Raw genomic sequence first — 18558 nt, forward strand, 5'->3', positions numbered from 1 at the left:
TGCAGGAGGGTCACATATTCAAGCCCAGCCTGGGTAAGTCAGTAACTCAGAGAGATCCTGTCTCAAAAAATTTTAAAAAGTGCTAAGGGTGTAGTTCAATGCAAAGGCTCTGGGTTTAATCCCTAGTAATTCAAACACATGCGCATGCACACACATGCAGGCACACACAGTCAATTTACAAGTCCTGTCAATTTCACCTCTAAAGGCTACCATCTCTCCTTCCTGTTACTATTTCTCTAATTTCTAATTCAATATTCTTTCAGTATTTCTTCACCTACATTATCATAACAATTTATCTCCACTTTCAACCATATACACCATTGCTCCCCATGCTGCTGAGAAGTTCACTGGCCTTGGCTGTACTGCCAGCAAGGCCTGCCTGGATTACATCGGGAGACACTGTCTGAAAAAAAGCAAAGAATAATACATACATACTTATATTTATACCATTTTGAATGCTGGGGAAATAGTAGACTCCACATACCAATCTAGTGAACAAGGTGGAGAAGGACATACCATGAAGTTTTTATGTGACAGAAATTGCCTCGCTATAAGTGCTAAGAGATACAAAGTAGCTGTGAAGGAGGATGAACCCATTTGCCCATTTCTACATGCATTATCTCTCAAATGTTCCAATCAGCCCTAATGATACTAAGAGTTCGCCAAAGCATCGTGGGTACAAACTAAGCTCACACGATTCCATCAAGGTCACAAAACACCATCAACAACACTTCAATGTTGGAACCTGGCTGCTGTCACCCCAAGAGAACTGGGTTATTTCATTGAAAACACTGAACCATGGCTCAGGATCATACCCACAGGCCAAGTTTCATATTTTATGACTGATGACATTTCTCAAAAAGCTGGAATTTGAAGCAGCACGATCTCCCAACGCCAATGAAACCGACAAAACTTCACAAAACTGCATTGTGATGTTGTTTACAATACCTTTCTCTCAACTGTAGCTCACAACAAACTGGCTGTACTAAACAAACTGAAACTTGTCTCTAACTGCTACTAAAGTTCCAAGTGTCACCTTCCCACTGGATGACACTTGGCAGCAGCACTCACCACATTTTTTTTATTACACTGCACGTCACCACTAGGCCTAGGAAAACTTGCCCAAGCACCCTTACCACACTGACATTGTTATGATGGCAGTGCTTTTCTTCTACTGACCAGTTCCTGGCAGTGGACACCACTTCTGAGTATGGCTCAGAAAGTGCCACTGTAACTTGATCAGATGATACACACAAACAGAAAGCACATTAAAGGCATAACCTAGGCCCCAAGGAACACAAGTGTGTATAATTAACTTAAGTAGTAATAAATATGGATGGAAGGCCACTTTATATAAGCACTGCTATAATAAACATAACTTTCTACCCTTTTGATTCAGTTTACATTCTTTGAAACAGGTAAAAATTCACCTTAAATGAAAACTAAATAAAGAAGACCATCCAACCCTGAGATTCTCACTAGACCCCCCCCCAGGGGAGTGGCCACAGCTTCTGGCTGGTGCAATGACCCCAGAAGTGTTACGACTCTATCTCACTTGAACTAGCACATGACATTCGTGTGTCCTCTTTCCATCCTCCCCAAGCTCACCATTTCCTGGCAGCATAGACCCCCACTGACCACATAGCCCAAGTTACAAGCTCCTTTCTTCCTCTGCTGTCTACAACAAAGCTTTTAAACTACATGAGTACATGATAAAAAGGAACTATTGCTCCCCAGTTAAAAAGCACTCCTAAAGGGGAAGCAGCATGTGAACAACAGCAAGAAACAGCTGGCCTGCCCATGTTCTGTTCCACAGCCCTTGTACAGAAAGAAAAAGGGGCCTCATGTCCAAAATCTGCTTAAGAAAACACCACCACCACCCTGCCCAAGAGGGAGGTATCCCAGCATCAGGAGGCAGAGAGAGGTAGGAGGACAGCCCTGAGTCTGAGGCAATCCTGGATACAAAGTAAGTTCAAGATGAGCCTAACTACCAAACAGACAGAAAAACAGAGAGATGGGGGAGGCAGGCCATACCTGGAAAACTGCTACATCTATTATAAATGAGAGACATTTGATTATTGCCTTTAATGATAGTACAGGGGAGAGATACAAAGATGACCCTGGCCTCTAAATATAAGTTTCCAGCCCTCAGCAGTCACAGTGGGGAAATGAGCTCAGTGCAGTATCCTCAGATAACAGACGAGCCCTTGTTTCCTGCCCAAGGGCTTCGAGGAAAAATATGCCTCTGCTATTTCAAAATTCTACTCACCATGATTTATTTCCATAATCTCACCACCTAAAGATGCTGTGCACTGTACCTTTGGTGAGGGATGTAAAGCTGTTGCTTTGTTTTCATTTCTGAATACTCCCCAAGCAAACCTAGTAATTACTGACCTAGTCCACTCCCCTGCCCAAACCTCCAATTTACAGCTATGTAATAATCATCATAAAGCAATTTTTCTCTGTATTTAAAAATCTTTCCCTCTCCTTCCTTCCAAAATAAATTGGAGCAATCTAGCTTGAGACAGAAGATTCTACAAAAGTCACTGAAGCCAGGAATGGCAAAGCTGCAGGTCTCTTGCTTCCCCTTGCAGCAGCAAACGTTCATGCAGATACGCGTCAGAGGGCTACAGTGGACCAGTACGAGGTAACTTGTCCAACAGCCCTTTCCCACACGCTCCATGCCATGGTCTCCTGGGCCTGGAACCTACTCTGTAGGACAAGAGCAAGTCTTCCCCAGGGGGAGGATGGCAGCAGCAGGCACAGACAAACAGGAAGACCCAGACTCTACTCAAGACCTTCTGACTCTAGTCATCCAAAGTCTGACGTGCAACATACGCTGAGCCCAGTGGAGCTAAGATCCCAGGCAGCAGGTGTCAACCAAAGCTATGCTCTAAATGTTCTTGGTGCACAACTGAACAAGAGCACCCCAAGGCCTTGAAGTGCCCTGCACATGGTAGGGTGGGGGTGCTGGAGGAGTGGAGCATTGGGCAAGTCCAAGGTTCCTTCTTGGTGTGACACACCTTCAAGATAGTAACCCTGCCAGAAGCCACATCTCCTTACTAATGTTCGGTCGCCAGCTCCTCATTCACACACGTGCTTTCAAAACTGCAGGCTCCAGCAGTATGATTTCTCTGTTCATCCAAGTCCTATAGAGATGCCTCTCCTTTAATGACCAAATACCATTCCAGCAACCAGGTCCTTGAATGAATGGATAGTTAAATGTGGAATCATATATGGCAAGTACAATACAGTGTTTAGAGCAAAGAAATGGTCAAAGGAAACTCCAACTGGATGATTTTGCTTTTATTTGCATTTTGCATAATGCATACATGCAGTACTACATACAACAAAACACAGAACTACAGCACTGTAGTGTACAGTATACTAAGCAAATATTATAGTACTGAATATATGCACAGTACTACACAAGGTGTACTGTACAAAAAAAGACACTGAGCCTTAACAACATGTGCAGAACTGTTTAAAAAAAAAACAAAAAAAGCTGAGGGCCGGGAATTTAGCTCAGTTGTATAAGCACCTTCCTGGCAAGCGCGAGGTCACAAGTTTGATCCCTGGTGGTACCACCACCACTCTCATGCCAAAAAAAAAAAAAAAAAAGCTGAGCATGGTGGCATTCACCGGTGATTCCTGGACTTGGGAAGCTGAAGCAGGAGGATCTCCACAAGTTCAAGGCCAGACTGAGTTACACAGTGAGATCCTGTCTCAAAAGAAAAAAAGGGGGGGGGGAACACATTTACACTTTGGTTTTAATAAAATCATTATAATCATCTGAGATAACAGTGAACAAATAAATAACTAGGTAACTGTTAATTGAGAAACTGTATGATTCTAACTGAGCGAGGTGACGCACACCTGGAATTCCAACACTCAGATGGCTGAGGCAAAAGGATCATCACCAATTTTAGGCTAGTCTGGGCTACATAGTTAAAAGCTGGCCTGGATCACTTAAGGAGACCCTGTCTCCAGTCAATTAATCCAATTCCTCTTTAAAATAAAAATTTAAAAAAAAAAAAAAAAAATCAACAAAACTCATGTTTTGCTCCCAAATAGAATCATGTACTTTCTTAAGCTAAGTAAATAAAACTGAGTTTTCTATACTTATCAATTATGAGATTGATTTCATTTAAATCAAAGATAGAGCTGATAAAAGTCCAGCAATTTGTCACCAGTCTGCTGAAGGTGACATGCAAGAAAGGAAATGTCAAATAAAGCATTTCCCAAATAACATCAACTTGTATGCTGTCATTTTCAGAACTGAAATAAACTAAGACCCCATAACTAAAAAACAAGACAGCAGGTATAGTAGTGTGTGCACCCACAGTTCCCACACGCAGCAGATGAGGAGAGGATCTCGAGTCCAGGAGCTGGAGTGAGCTTGGGCAACATACCAAGATTCAATCTCAAGTAAGGAAAGAAATGAAGAAAGCAAGGGGGAGAAGTAACTGGGACATATCTTTTCATCATTTTTTTTTTGTTTTTTGAGATAGGGTCTCATTATGTAATCCAGGCTGGCTTTGAATTCACTACACCTGTAAAGCACCATTACCGGTCAACATGAGGCAGTAAAGGCACAGCCACTGAAGGGATGGATAGTGGAGCCTGACCACCATGGTTAGGGTTCTAGTCCTGCCTGTGTTGGTTAAGGAACCCATTCCGATGCCTCTAGCATTCTTAGTTTTCTCATCTGTTGAAAGGAAAGTTCCTGGCTACAAAGCATAAATGATGACACATAAGTCAACTGCATACTGGCAACAATCAGGCCATTTAGCAAACACAGACAACAGCATTCAAGGACAGACAGTTGACTAATGGGACAGCACACGCTCCAAGGCCAGTGGGGACCAGGGAGCACACAACAGCCTCTGAGGAGATGTGGCTGGGACGGATGCAGGGAGTGGGCTCCTTAGCTCACAGGACTATCAATTCAGACTAAAGGCTTAATTAAATGTAAACGGCAAAGTACAAACTTTCTGAAGGTATGGAAAGGTATCTTTGTGCCCTTGGATTGGAGGAATTTTTTTTTTTTTTTTTTTTGAAATTTTTAAAGTAAGAAGTTGGCTCATGACTCCCTCTGGAAGATACTGTCTTAGAGAATCTAGCATACTCCTTTTAAAATAAAGATTCACTATCGAGTTATCAAACTAATTGCATTTTTTTTCATTTCTGTCAAAGGTAAATGTCAGAATATTGCCTCAATGCATAAAGGATATAAAGGATTTAAATACAATCATGATAAAAATTCTATTATATATTTCCTACTCAGCAATAAAGGTTCTAGTAGATCCCACTATTCTTAGTAAACAGATTTTCTGAAAGACACAATTTTTAATACAGATAACAATGAGTCGTGAACCACACGTATGTGATCTAATACTTCAGATTCTACAGAATCCAGGCTGACCACAGCCCCACGTCGTCTCCACCCCATCACACATCTCCAGAGCACTGCACACCAGCTGGTGTTCTGGTTTTGACTGCCTGTGGAATGAGCCACAACCTTCCACAAGCCCTATGAGCATCGACCAGGAAGCATGCTGATGAAGAAGCACACTTCCAGGAAAAGTGTGGCACTTTTGGAGTGAGGTCTAATACACAGACGCCTCCTGGGGCCATCTCCCTGCGGCTTTCGACTCTCTGATAGTCAGCAAATTATGGGATGACTCACATGGGCAGGCATCTACTCAAAGAATTTAGCATGTACTGTTACTAAATAACAAACCACTCTGATAAGTGGAGATGTTCCCATGGGACAAGCGCTAAATTACACTGGCATAGTTAGAAGGAGAACACCAGACACATCCAAGCACAAGTCCGGCTCCCACACCCATGAGGGCAAGGTCCTGGCAAGCCTGCAGAAGCTTCACCCAGCAGAGAACACACCTTCCTCCAGTCTTGTTAAAGCAGAAGTAAATCCAGATAGTGCCCTGGCAGGTCTACTGGGATGAGCTGGAAACCAAAAGGAAAGACAGTGTAAGCAGGCATGACAGCGCACAGCTGTAATCCCAGCACTCAGGAGGATTACCACAATTTAGCCCACGTAGGCTGTATACAGAATATGTTAAGGCCGGCGTACCAGTGAGATCCTGTCAAAGAAAAAAAGTAGACCTGCTTGGAAGGTCTTTAAAAGTAAGAGTTTCCTGTGTTGTGCACACGTCATTAATTCTCTGGAAATGAAACCCAAAAGTATGTAAATAAATGTTCACTCTAAAGAAGCAAGGATAGGGGCCAGGGATAGGGACCTTGTGTCTGCCTGGCAAGTGCAAGGTCCTGAGTTGAATTCCCTGTAACTACAAAAATAAATTAACAAATTAATTAAGATTATCACACAAAAAAGTAAAAGATATCCATAAAGACAAATTCTATTACACAAACTTTACAAAGATTTTATGGCGGTGGCACATGGGTGTAACATTGGCACTTGGGAGGCGGCTGAGGCAGAAATTGTGAGTTCCACACCAGGCTAAACTACCTAGTAAATTCAGGCCTGAACTATGAGACCCTGCCTTAAAAAAATATATAGCTAAAAACATCTTGTAAATCCAATGTCAGGATATAGTCCACCGACCAGTAATGGTTACTTTAAAAAAAAAAAAAACTTCAAAAAGCATTATTTCAGAAGTGTACCATTTAAAAATCAAGCATATGTCTACTAGAAACCTCAAGTTACCAGAAACCAGCCAGTTACAGCCACTCACCAAAAAGGCTTTCCTAAACTGTTTTCAGGAAAAAAAAAAAAACTTTCCTAAACCTCTACCTGACAGTGTGTTCACTAACAATCTACTCAAATTTAAGCAATACCAAAGCCAGACTAAGTTAAAAAGTCATGCACTGGAAGCAAAATCAAGATCAGATGCAATTAAGATCCCAGGAACAGATTTTTCTTTTTAAAAAAAAATAGTAATAATAATAAACTTTACTACAGCAGCCACTGGGCATTGTGACACACGCCTGTAATCCCAGCACTCAGGAGGCTGAGACAAAAAGAACACTCATTGTGTAGCCTGCACTACACAGTGCAACACACACACACACCCCTACCTTTATTTTGCCAATGTAAGAAGGGTCGCAGAGGCCTGAAATCTCCTCAGGACATACAATGAGATGTGGTGCGAACAGAGCCAAATAAAAATCAAGACAGAAGACACAGGAAGGGCACAGCAAGCTGAAGATGCTTCTCCTCAAGTCCTGGCAAAGCATAACTCAAAGTGTGAGCCCCTGGAGAAAAACACTGGCAACAGAATCCTTGCCACACTGCTCCAACCAGTGTGCTCCAACCAGCTGTGTGTGGGATGACGGCACACAGGACAGTCCTGCCACTGCCTCCTTCATTACAAACGTGTATGTGCAGGTCTCCTCTAGCCAGAAGTCTTTCACACTCAAACTGTTCACAGCCCACATGACAGGTGCCTGCCTGCCCTTGAGTCAGCAAGAACACAAAGAAGCAGACTTCTCAATTCTCCCACAACAAACACCTTCTCTGCAGCACCACCCTGCACCACAAGCATCAACACCATGTGTAGAAGGGCACCAGACACACACCTGTCTGCCTGCCTGCCACCCTTCCCTCAACTACAAGACTCCTAGACCTCTCACACTCCTCCAGTCAGGTTCTGCAAGTAAGGAGATTTCTCTGACGAATAAGGGACACCTTTTTCTGCATGCAAAATACATAAATGGGATGAGTCAGATGAACAAAACACCAAAGAGCTGCAGCATAGGGACATGAAGATGCAGGCCTGCACAGGCAAGAGTGGGGAGGAGCCCAACAGCTCTGGAGCCAGCCACTCCAAGGACAGAGGCTGGATGCAGAAGACAGAAACAACATGCACACATCTGTAGGAGAAATGTACAGAGAAAGACAAGGCATCCTGTCTGAGTGAATAGGACAGTCCAAGCTGATGATCAGAACATGACTTTCGAACACTCAAACTCACCACAAAAATGGGACAAAAGTTGGTTAAGAAGTCAGCTGTTTTGCCAAAGAAGGTACCTATATAATCCCTGAACTTCTGTATAAAATAGCAACAAGACTAAAATGGGTAAATCCCAACCAGCAATTTTTAAATTTTTAGAAGCAGAATAAACATTCTGTATTGAGACCCACCACTTTAAAAAGCAACAAGTAAAAAATGTTAGTTCTAAAACAGGCATGTGTGCCCAGACTAAGTTCTGGTCAAATTTCTGCTTAAATGAGAACTTTAAACAAACCCTACTAGTGGCCGCTCACTCCAAATCTCTTGTACAGGAAAGTATTGCTGACAACCTGGGCATCAAAATTCACCAGTGGCTACTGGGAAGGAGTTAGTTAGCTGTCAGCAGCAGCAGCAGTGCCCAGCCCTGAGACCTGGACCACAGCCCCTCCCTGGACTATCTCTGAAACCCAACAAAACCATAAGGCCCACAAATTATCGTCACACTTTCTCCGCTCCCCATTCTTCAACCAGAAGGAAAATGCGACTACCCTGAACCACTTCAGGACAGGCCTGCACGAAAGGCTATTCTGGAACCTCTAATAGCTATATAAATTGGCTATGAAGCAATGAATTTCTGTAATAACCCTACACAGTGGGAAGAGTCATACATAGGGGACTTGATTTTAGGACGCTTATCTTCTAAAGAAGGAAACCTATAGAAAACAGTACCACACAAGCAGGTACTACCAAATGACCCACTCGGAATCATGCAACACCTGCAGGAAGCTCGGAACACTGGTCCTGCACACATCCAAGTGCCACACAAGTCCGGGCATTCGAGGTGCTGCAGTGCATGCACAACGTAACCTGTCCCTTCCCTAAGACCTTAGTTGGATGGCATTAATCAATACAGTGAGGAGGAGGAGGAGGAAGAGGAGGAGGAGGAGGAGGAGGAGGAGAAGGAGGACAGCAACTTTACCTGACAAATACACAAAGTACCAGTCCTGTTCTAGCCATACCACTAATCAAACAAACCCAGCCCTTCTGGGTTCCAGGCAAACTGAGAAGTCACCTCCTTGAAGCTAAGACATTGCTCCTGCAAGCAACATCCTACCCTTCACAAGCATCACTGTCGGCCTCAACTCTAGCTCCTGAACATGCCAGGGACCTGGTTTGCAACAGACGCTGAGGATGATCCAAACCTCCTCTATACCACTGGCTGTGCCATACACAAGAAGCAAAAGCCAACGACCACTACAGATGCACGACCCTCATCTCACACTTGCATCTCTGCCATCATCCCAATAGCATCTTCACTAACATCAGAAAATTAGTTTTTCAAAAACAAGATTTCATTAAAAGTACTAGTCTAGCACATGTTCTTGAAAAAGTGAACGGGAAGGACAGCATGAAGTTTTGTTTTGTTTTTAAAGTGGATCCACATTCACAGCCACTTCCTTAAGGAACAGTTTGTTGCTTTTTTTTTAAACAATACTCTGTTTCTAACTCTGCTTCACACAGGGAGTAAAAAGCCCTTGACCAATCCCCTGATCTGCGCAGGGCCCTCTCTCTGAGTAGCTGGTCGCCTCTCACAGCACCCACCCCTTCTACCCTTGTACCCCTGTAGACACAGGACCCTCAACCATTCTGGGCCTTTGGTCAACCCACCACATCCCACAGAACCCAGCCGGGAGTCCTTACCCTCAGAACATGCAGACTGCCCTTCAGCCAAGGTGATAGTGTCTCTGCGGAGCTATACTTTGTGTATGCTTTGGTGACATTTCCCTTCTCACATACCACATTGCATCGATCTTAAGACTCTGTTAATTAAGCCCTATATAGCACTAAAAAAAGCTGCCAATCCAATGCCGCAGTGCACAGTCCCAGTCACTTGTGACTTGCTCTCCTACATCTCTGCTCCTCTCCGCTGTTATGTAGAGGCAAGCACTCCTCAGAGCCTCGCTGGTCAGTGAGGATCATGCTTCTCTAGGTTTCACAAGGAACTAGAGAAGGGGAAAGAACCTCACTGCTAAGTGGATACAATGTCCACATGGTCACCTCCCTGCACACAAGAATCTACCTCAAACAGCCTTTTTGTTTGTTTGTTTGTTTTTTAATCGCTACTGGGGATTGAACTCATGACCACCTGCTTGCAAGGCAGGTGCTTATGCCATTGAGCTAAATCCCCAGCCCTCAAAGCTAGTCTTAATGGAGTCCTTCTCAAGACATTCTAACTTCAATTCATTTATGCTTTCAGTACCAATCATATATATAACTCAACTGCTGACAGTCTGAACAACCAGTGAATGCTGCATATCCGTAACATCCCAATTTCAGAGTTTAAAAAAATTATACATCTTGGAATTGATGCAAAAACACAACAGTACCTGGTTCATCATAGGAGGTAAAAAGTTCCCTACACACTGGGTTTGAGTATCTCATTGACTTCATATGTCTCCTATGCCCCAGTAACCTAGAGAAGAGCCTGGAACAAAGAGGCATTCAGTAAATAGTAGCTAATTAAAGAAAGCACCCAGAGCTGGAAAGGTAGAAAATGCCTTCAGTCACTCAGGCCACAAGTGCTCACACCTTCAGGAACACACACCTCCACCCAAGACAAACAAAAACTTCCACATATTCCCTGTGACACTACTCTCTTAAAAGTTTAAAAACAAATAAATAATTTTAAAAAAACTAGTACAACCCAGTTTATTACTGTAGCTCTGACCACCCAGAAATTCAAATCCTTGGTGTTTGCAAAACTCACTCATCTGCACGCCATATTCCTGAATGTCTGCCCTAATCCAGTATTCATTACCTGTACCACTTTATGGAGCATCACCTTTAAGCAGAGTAACTTTCCTATATAAATGAAAATACAGGTTCTGGTTTGTAACAGAGCAATGCTCTGTGGAAAACAAGCACCATTCTGCACAATGGCACCATCCTAAGATGAGATGAGGGCCCTGCTCAGGCAAGCCAACCCCTGCCCAGGCCCACCTACCTCAAAGCCACTCGGGCATATGCCACCCCTGCAGGGCACCAACGGCTGACATTCCCAGCTCTCCTACTTCTTGCCTCAGCAGCAGCAGTCCTCCAGGCCACCCGATTCTGACCTATCACCACTTGTCTGCGCAGAACGAACCCCAGGCAGAGCGTAAACTCAGGAGCACACACACCTTCCAACTCCTTCCAGCCCTTCTGATGGCTCCTGTCACAGACCCCACTGACTTGAACGTGCACGTGTGATGGAAACCTGCTGGATAAATGCCAACTGATCACTGTGCTCTGTGAGCCCTGGCCTGAGTGTGGGTTAGGCTTGTACTTAGGATTCATATCTCCCGCCCTCCCTCCCTCTCTTTCATTTATTTGTTTGTACTACGAGTTGAACTCAGTACCATACACTTGCCGGGTAGGCACTTATGCCATTGAGCTATATCTCTGGCCCTAGGATTCATATTTTGAAGAAAGTTCTTGACTTTGCCATTGGACTGTGTGTTTTATGGGTAAGTGCTCATTCCTTGTGTGTTCTTTGGGAAAATAGATCTTTGCTCCCTTAGTAAAGAGACAGTCTTTTCATCCTAGCAAGACCAATAAAAAAGGAAAAAGACAAAAAAAAAGAAGTTGACTCTCAGGTAGACTGAGACTGGAGTTTAACATATGGGTAATGTTAACAGGATCCTGTTTCAAAACAAAAAACAGTAACAAATACAACGGTCTCGAGATATAGTTCAGTATGAAGCCTAAAAAGAAAGAAGCTGACTCTACTCTAGGTGTGGTGGTGACACGCAACAGCACACTAGAGAGATCCAAGGTGGAAGTCAGCCTTGGTAACTCAGCAAGAAGCTGACTCAAAGCCAGTTTCTCTCTCTTCACTGTTTTCTCTCTTCATCCACCTGCCTTGAGGTGGGGTTTCATGATACAAGGCAAACTGGCCTTGAATCCCCCTATGTGTGAGTGCTAGGGCTATGGGCATGTGTCACCATGCCTGGCCAATTTTTTTTTTTTTTTAATATCAAGAATCGAACTCAGGATCTCACACTTGTCAGGAAGTCACTGTGCCACTGAGCCCAGGAAACAGTGAATTACTGATCAAGGTAATAGTGTATGTTATACGGGGCTGGGGATTTAGCTCAGCGGCATAAGCACTTGCCTTGCAAGCAGGCGCTCGTGAGTTTGATCCTCGGTATCGATAAAAAAGAAAACGACAAAAAAAATAGTGTATATTATATCTAATAACTTCTAACACAAAAGTAGGAATCCCTTGGAAGACACCTATTTCCCCAAAATGTCTAAAGGAATTAGTAGCTTATTAGCACAGCAAAGAATTCTCTCCCTTTACAGAGGACCTATTCCAAGTTCCAGTCCAACAGGAACTCACCATCTCATACAGTGTGGCCACCTCATACAGTGTCACTTACCAGGTCACCAGAGAAGTCTCTGGGAGCAACAAAACAACACAGCTGACATGAAGAGCCAACAGATTCTTTTCTTGTGCAGTAAGCTATCCTAAGATGCTCCTAAACCCTTCCAACCCGACCATCTGTATCAGATGCCTCACCAATCCCTTCGGGCCTTAAAATCAACACGATTAGAGACCCTAACTCTGTCCTCTCAAAGAACTAACCCTCTCAGCAGGAAGTAGCCAAAATGACCCAGCACCCTGATATCCAAAATGGCTTTAGGGTCCCAACCCACTGAGGGGCTAATATTAGGCAGGTAAACATTGGTGGGCCTTGAGGAACAAAGGGAAGACTTCAAACTAGCGAGTTTTGCCAGTTATAGTTAAGTAAAGAAACAAAGACCTCAATCTGTAATACATATACAATCACATTCAGTCTCAGACTCAAGGACACATGGCCTCTATTTCCAGAAGAAAGTACACAGCATTCCAGAGGCTATATTACAGACCAATGATTGAGAAAAGGAAATATTCTTATAGACGCTCCTGCCATGAACTTATCTACAGTTCATTCCTAAGTTTATTACATTAGAGTCTCTGAAGAAACACTCACCATCTAAAAAGGACAGGATGATCGCTTCTCGGCCTTTTGGCTAAGATCAAGTGTAGTATCTGTTCTTATCAGTTTAAAAAGGACAGGATGACAGCCTGCAATTCCAAAATAACTTCTGAGTAAAATGTGGGCGAGCACCCTCTCATCACCCTGCTCCCTGGACTCCAGGAAGTCACTGCCACACTCAGGCAGATGTTCTCTTCTTTCTTGAAGGATTAACTGTTTCTACATCTACTCTAATCTACCTATGCATTCCAAGACAAAGGAAATATAAAGAAATCAAACAAGCAAGCAAGTAAGCAACAGACACACGAGCACAGTACATCCTATCAAGAGCAAGAGCGGAGGGCTGAGGATTTAGCATAGTGACATAAGCGCCTGCCTTGCAAGGGCACAGTCATGAGTTCGATCTCCGGTAATAAATTAAAAAAAAAAAAAAAAAAAAAAAAAAAAAAAAAAACAAGAGCAGAAGAATACAGCCCAGACACACAGTATGGGCACCCTTAGGCAGCAGCCACAGCCTGGGCCACAGGCAAAGCTGATCCCCCAGTGTTCACCCATCCACAGACTGCAGGCACGTGGCAACAAGGACCAGAGGCAACAAAACGAGCCTCTGGCCAGCGGCCCTAGCACTGGCATTGCATTTGTGTGACCGTGGCTAGTAACCCAGCCTCTCTGTGATTCAATCCACTTATCTCCACAACAACCAAAACACTTTAGCAGTTACCAAGATTTTGAACATCAGTTTTGTTTTTGTGGTACTGGAGACTAAACCCAGGCCTTCCCTATTAAGCTACATTCCCAATCTCTTTTTTGCATTTTATAACAGGATCTAGCTAAATTACCTAGGCTGGACTCAAACTTGCAAGCCTTGGTCTCCCGAGTGGCTGGCATCCAGCCTCCATACAGCAAAGACCTCACCTCCCTGGCTGGGTCCACGGTGGGGGCAGCAGCTGTAAGAGAGCTGAAGCTGCTGCCCTCCAAGCCCCACACTGACTGGAAGGTCCCCAGCACTGACCTCAGAAGAGGGAGTCTCAGGCAGAAGGCTGGGGAGCAAAGAACACAAGGCCAGAGGCTGTGACTGCTGCAGGCTGAAGTAGCCACACCTAGGTCAAGGTTCCAACCTACAGTGGTACTTGAAAGCACAAATGTTACCCCTGGCAGGAGAAAGGAAAATCCAAGTTCTTAAAAGTCATGCTTCATCCAGGTAAGACACTAATTCTCTAACAAGCAGTCCTTTTAAATTATCTGCTGGACTTTTTCCTTCACAAACCCTAAACACGAGCTACTTAAACCAGGTCCCTGCTGAAGACTGTGCTCAGTAAGCCGAGGCAGTGGCCACCTGAGTTCCAGCAACAGCTCCTAGAGAAGGGCACGAACCTTAAGACCCCCACCACCTGAAGCCTCAGTCCCAGGACAGCAGGTAGTGAACTCCACAACTCTGTCCCTCTGAAAATGCAGTAAGCAAACTGGCAAAAAAAAATCGTTTAAAATCAACATCTTCAAACCTAATAAAAAAACTTATAGGCAACAGGGAACACCTGAGGTCAGCACTGTCTGGGTGGGCAGCAGCACTGTGATGATGACTAGTGCCATCCCCCACCTTTGAGGGCAGCAGCTTCCAGCTTACAAGCTACACACAAACTGCAACCAGCCTGTTGGACAGTCTGGCAGGAATGTGAAAGGTACAATCTTCTGGAGATTCCTCAAACAGCCACACAGAACTGTCATATGACTTAGAAGTTGCACTTCTAGGTATACAAACCCATAAGTATTCAAAGGAAAATGTGCACACTGTCCACAGCGGCTACATTCTCCACATACAAAAGTGGAGAAACCCATATGTGAGAAACCCAGAGATGAATGGGTAAACCAAATTCCATGCAATGCAATGCAATTCAGCCACAAACAGGAGTGAATGCTGATATTTACCACATGAACTCCGAACATCATCACCCTAAGTAAAAGCCAGATGCAAAAGGCTACATATTACATGATTTTGCTTATATGATATGTCCATTATAGGCAAATCCAGAGGCAGAAGGGAAAACTAGTAGTTACAAGCAACTCTAGAAGAAGCAGGACATGTGTGTGAACATGTCCTTCAGGACAACAAAAATGGTCTTGAGCTAGATGAGTGTGGTGGTTGTAAATGTAAATGTCCTCAAAATCCCCGAACTATCTAACGTCACTATAGAGGTGAGTTTTCTATATGATTTTATGTCAGTTTTCAAAAACATCACTTCATGGATCCACGTGTGGTAGTGTGTACCTATAATCCCAGCACCTGGAAGGCTGAGGTAAGAGGATCACCATGACTTCAAGGACAACTTGGGCTACATACTGAGTTTCAGGACAACCTAAACTACACACCAAGATCCTGTCTTTAAAAAAAACATCTCAGTCTCATTCTTGTTTTACTTTAGCACCTGTTTCAGGTAATCTAGATGATGCTGGCTTTGTTTTGCAGGAAGTAAACTGTGTATTGTTTACATGTTATGCAGCACTTTCTCATCTTCTGCAGTTTCACTGGGAGTCTAACATCACTCCGACAGGTTCAGACATGGCCTGTTAACCTTCTGCAAGGTTGAAGTATGAAGATGTTTAATTCAACATCATTTCTTTAAATACAACCCAAGTTACTTTCACCTAAGATAGTGAAACCTGATGGAAGAAACAGCCCTACAGTGAATACTCAGCCTGCATCCTAAAAATACCTCACATCCATCCAACACCACCAAGCAGCACCAGCCTCCAGTGGTTTTCACTGACTGAGACAATTAACAACTAACTGGCTCTCCTTATCTAACCTAAACTGCCTCTCATTCTTGGATCTGTGAAACCAAACCATTTTCATGCTACACCAAGACATTTTTTGTCTACGTTAAATTCCCATTTGCAGAGGTGAAAGTGCTGGTGCTTTCAGCAGAAATCCAGGCAGTGGCTCCAAACTATAACTAGACAACACCTTTTTCATTACCACACAAATGAAATTAAAAACCACCACTGAAACTTTTAAGAATGTCAGTATTAAGTAAGGCATGATGGTGTATTCCTGTAATCCTAGGAAGCTAAGGCAAAAGGATCCCAAGTTTGAGCTCAGTAGAGGCAGTGTAACAAGACCCAGTCTTAAAATTTTAAATGGTCTGAGGTGTGTAGCTCTGTTCAAAAGCCCTGGGGTTAACTAAATGCCTGAGAGAGGAGATAGCACACCTCTGCACACCAAAAAGAAAAAAAATAATAATTATTATTTGTTCTTAACTGCAAAATCTGAGCTTTCACGTAAAAAACTGGAATATCTGAGCTCAACTTTGACCAACATTGAGGGACAGTTTCTTCACTGTCATAAGCGCTAAAATGTGGACAACACAACTGACGGGGGTTCTCTAGTCTCTGGCCATTAGCCAGGACACAATGACCTTCCAGAGAGAGAAACTGTGTGGAGAGAGCACCCAATATAGAGGGGAAGGAGGAAAGAAGGGCAGGGAGAGGAGCAGCCCCATGCAGAGAACTGCATGGGCAGAGAGAGAAGACACCAGGGATCTGACAGGGACTCCGACTCAAGCACTAAGCAGTGTCTGGATCAGCACATGCATTTCAGGAAAGCATCCAAGGTGGGGGCGCGAGACCCATCCAGTCCTCAAACAAGGAGAGGTCCCTGTTCCCACCAGCAAAGTGAGAAACTCAGTCATGGGAAAATTCAGTCTTAGATTAAATGCCACTCTGGTTTCACCTAACAAGAGCTGAAAACAAAGACCTGAAAGAACTAAACTGTCTCAAAGTACTGTGGCTACCTACATATGACAAGGAAGTCCAAGAATATTTATAGTAACATAAAAATATTTAACAATAGACAAGGTAAAACTACATCTGACAATGCAATCAAATACTAGCAGACATGCAAAAAGGCAGGAACAACATAGGCCACATTTTTCCAAGTGAGCAACAGTTGCTCAATAAGGAAAATAAAACCAACAAAACCAACCACAACTGACACAAATGAAACAATAGACAAGGAAGTGAAAACATTCTGTAAATTCTCAAAGCTGCAGATTGGCCATGTTGAATACAAAGGACTCAAATCAAACTTTTAAAATGAAGACTACAGAAAATGAGATGAAAACAATGAAATGAGAACATCTGCACACTAGACTTCACGTGAGAGGAAACTGGTAAGCTTGGAGACAGCCAAGAGAAATCGTCCAGAAGAGGTTAACAAAGTGCAGGCCCTACATGACAGTTTGCTGGACAACAACCATGCTCATCACCTTGGTGGTGGCCTAGGTCCAGCAGAAGAGTAAACCTCACTGTTCTCTTACTGGGGTGACTATGGAATGGCAAGTAAGGCTTGGCAACCGGCCCTGGCATTGTGGGCCTTTCAAGGCTGGTTATTTTCTGGCTACGTCTTATTTTCAGAAATACATGGGCATATGAGTGGAGTCACCAAATGAGAAGGGAGGCCAGAAAAATTCTTTGACTAACAGCAAAAACTTTCAAAATTCAATGAAAACTCTAAGGCCACAGATCCAAAAAGCTCAACAAACCCCAAGCACAAGAAATAAGAAAAGGCCCCGCACCAGTACGTCGTCATCACATCACCTAATACCTTCACGCCATCCAGAGGAAAACATCACAGTGCACGCAGAGGAGCAACTCAAGGACAACACACTGCTCCTCCGAAGAGGGAAGCCGGGAGCCGATGGGCCCACGGGATGGGGGTCAGGGAAGTACACAGCCCAGGTTCCTAATCCAGCGAAGCACCTTTCAAACACACAGGCTTGTGCTAGTAAGTGCATTCGGGGGCCAATAAAAACTGAAAAGATTTGTTACTAGGAGTCAGTTGCTGCTGCAAGAAACCCTGAGGAAGTCCTCAGATAGGAGGGACCGGCATAGGCTGGATCTGGACCCCCCAAAGAAGGAAGAACAAACACTGAAGACAGGAAAGTCAGCAGCATTGCTCCTGGGCCCTTCAAAGGTCACCAAACTGTAACTGCACCACAGGACTGTCACCTATCTCTTCCAAGTCTAGGTAAAGTCTTTTAAATCTGTAATTTGTAGGGTGTTTGCCTTGGCGTGTGATCCCACCCTGGCTGCCATCCAGGCCACACACAGAGATGGGGACCTCTGACTGTGGTGAACTCCAGAGGCACAGGAAACAGAAGACTGCTTCCAACTGTGAAGGGCCATAGGTTTACAGAGATACCACCTCGGGTCCCAAGCCACGCTCCCCGGAGACTGTCACAGGAGAACCCAAGCGTTACACAGGAACTACATGAAATGCCTCCAGCCTTTTCAGCTGACACACTCGGAAGAAAAGCTTATTTTTTAAAACTTCTTTCTCTTTCAAGCTGGGCACAGCAGTAAACACTGGTGGTCTCTGCCCCTCAGGAGGCTGACGTGGAAGAGTCACTTTACCCTAGGAGGTCTAATTTCTTGCCAGGATGTTGCCAACCTGTAATCCCAGCACTCAGGAGGCTGAAGTAGGAGGACCACTGCAAGGTCAAGGCCAGCTTGAATTACATAGTCCAAAACACAAAACCAATTTTTGTTTCACTTTTGCCATACTCCCTTTTTTAGCCAAAAAAAATTTTTTAATTAAAACATAC

The 18558-nt window shown here is 43.9% G+C and overlaps 1 protein-coding gene and 1 pseudogene across 6 annotated transcripts in view; one reads left to right on the forward strand and one right to left on the reverse strand.

The window, feature by feature from the left end:
• Positions 1–18558, reverse strand: part of Ankrd11 (ankyrin repeat domain containing 11) — a 166089-nt gene that overhangs the window by 117626 nt on the left and 29905 nt on the right. The window lies entirely within an intron of this gene.
• On the forward strand, positions 12973–13095 carry LOC111755944 (U2 spliceosomal RNA; annotated as a pseudogene).

Source organism: Cavia porcellus, unplaced genomic scaffold (genome assembly GCF_034190915.1).
Source record: "Cavia porcellus strain 051 isolate PalLab524CR breed Dunkin Hartley unplaced genomic scaffold, mCavPor4.1 scaffold_4, whole genome shotgun sequence".
Taxonomy (NCBI): domain Eukaryota; kingdom Metazoa; phylum Chordata; class Mammalia; order Rodentia; family Caviidae; genus Cavia; species Cavia porcellus.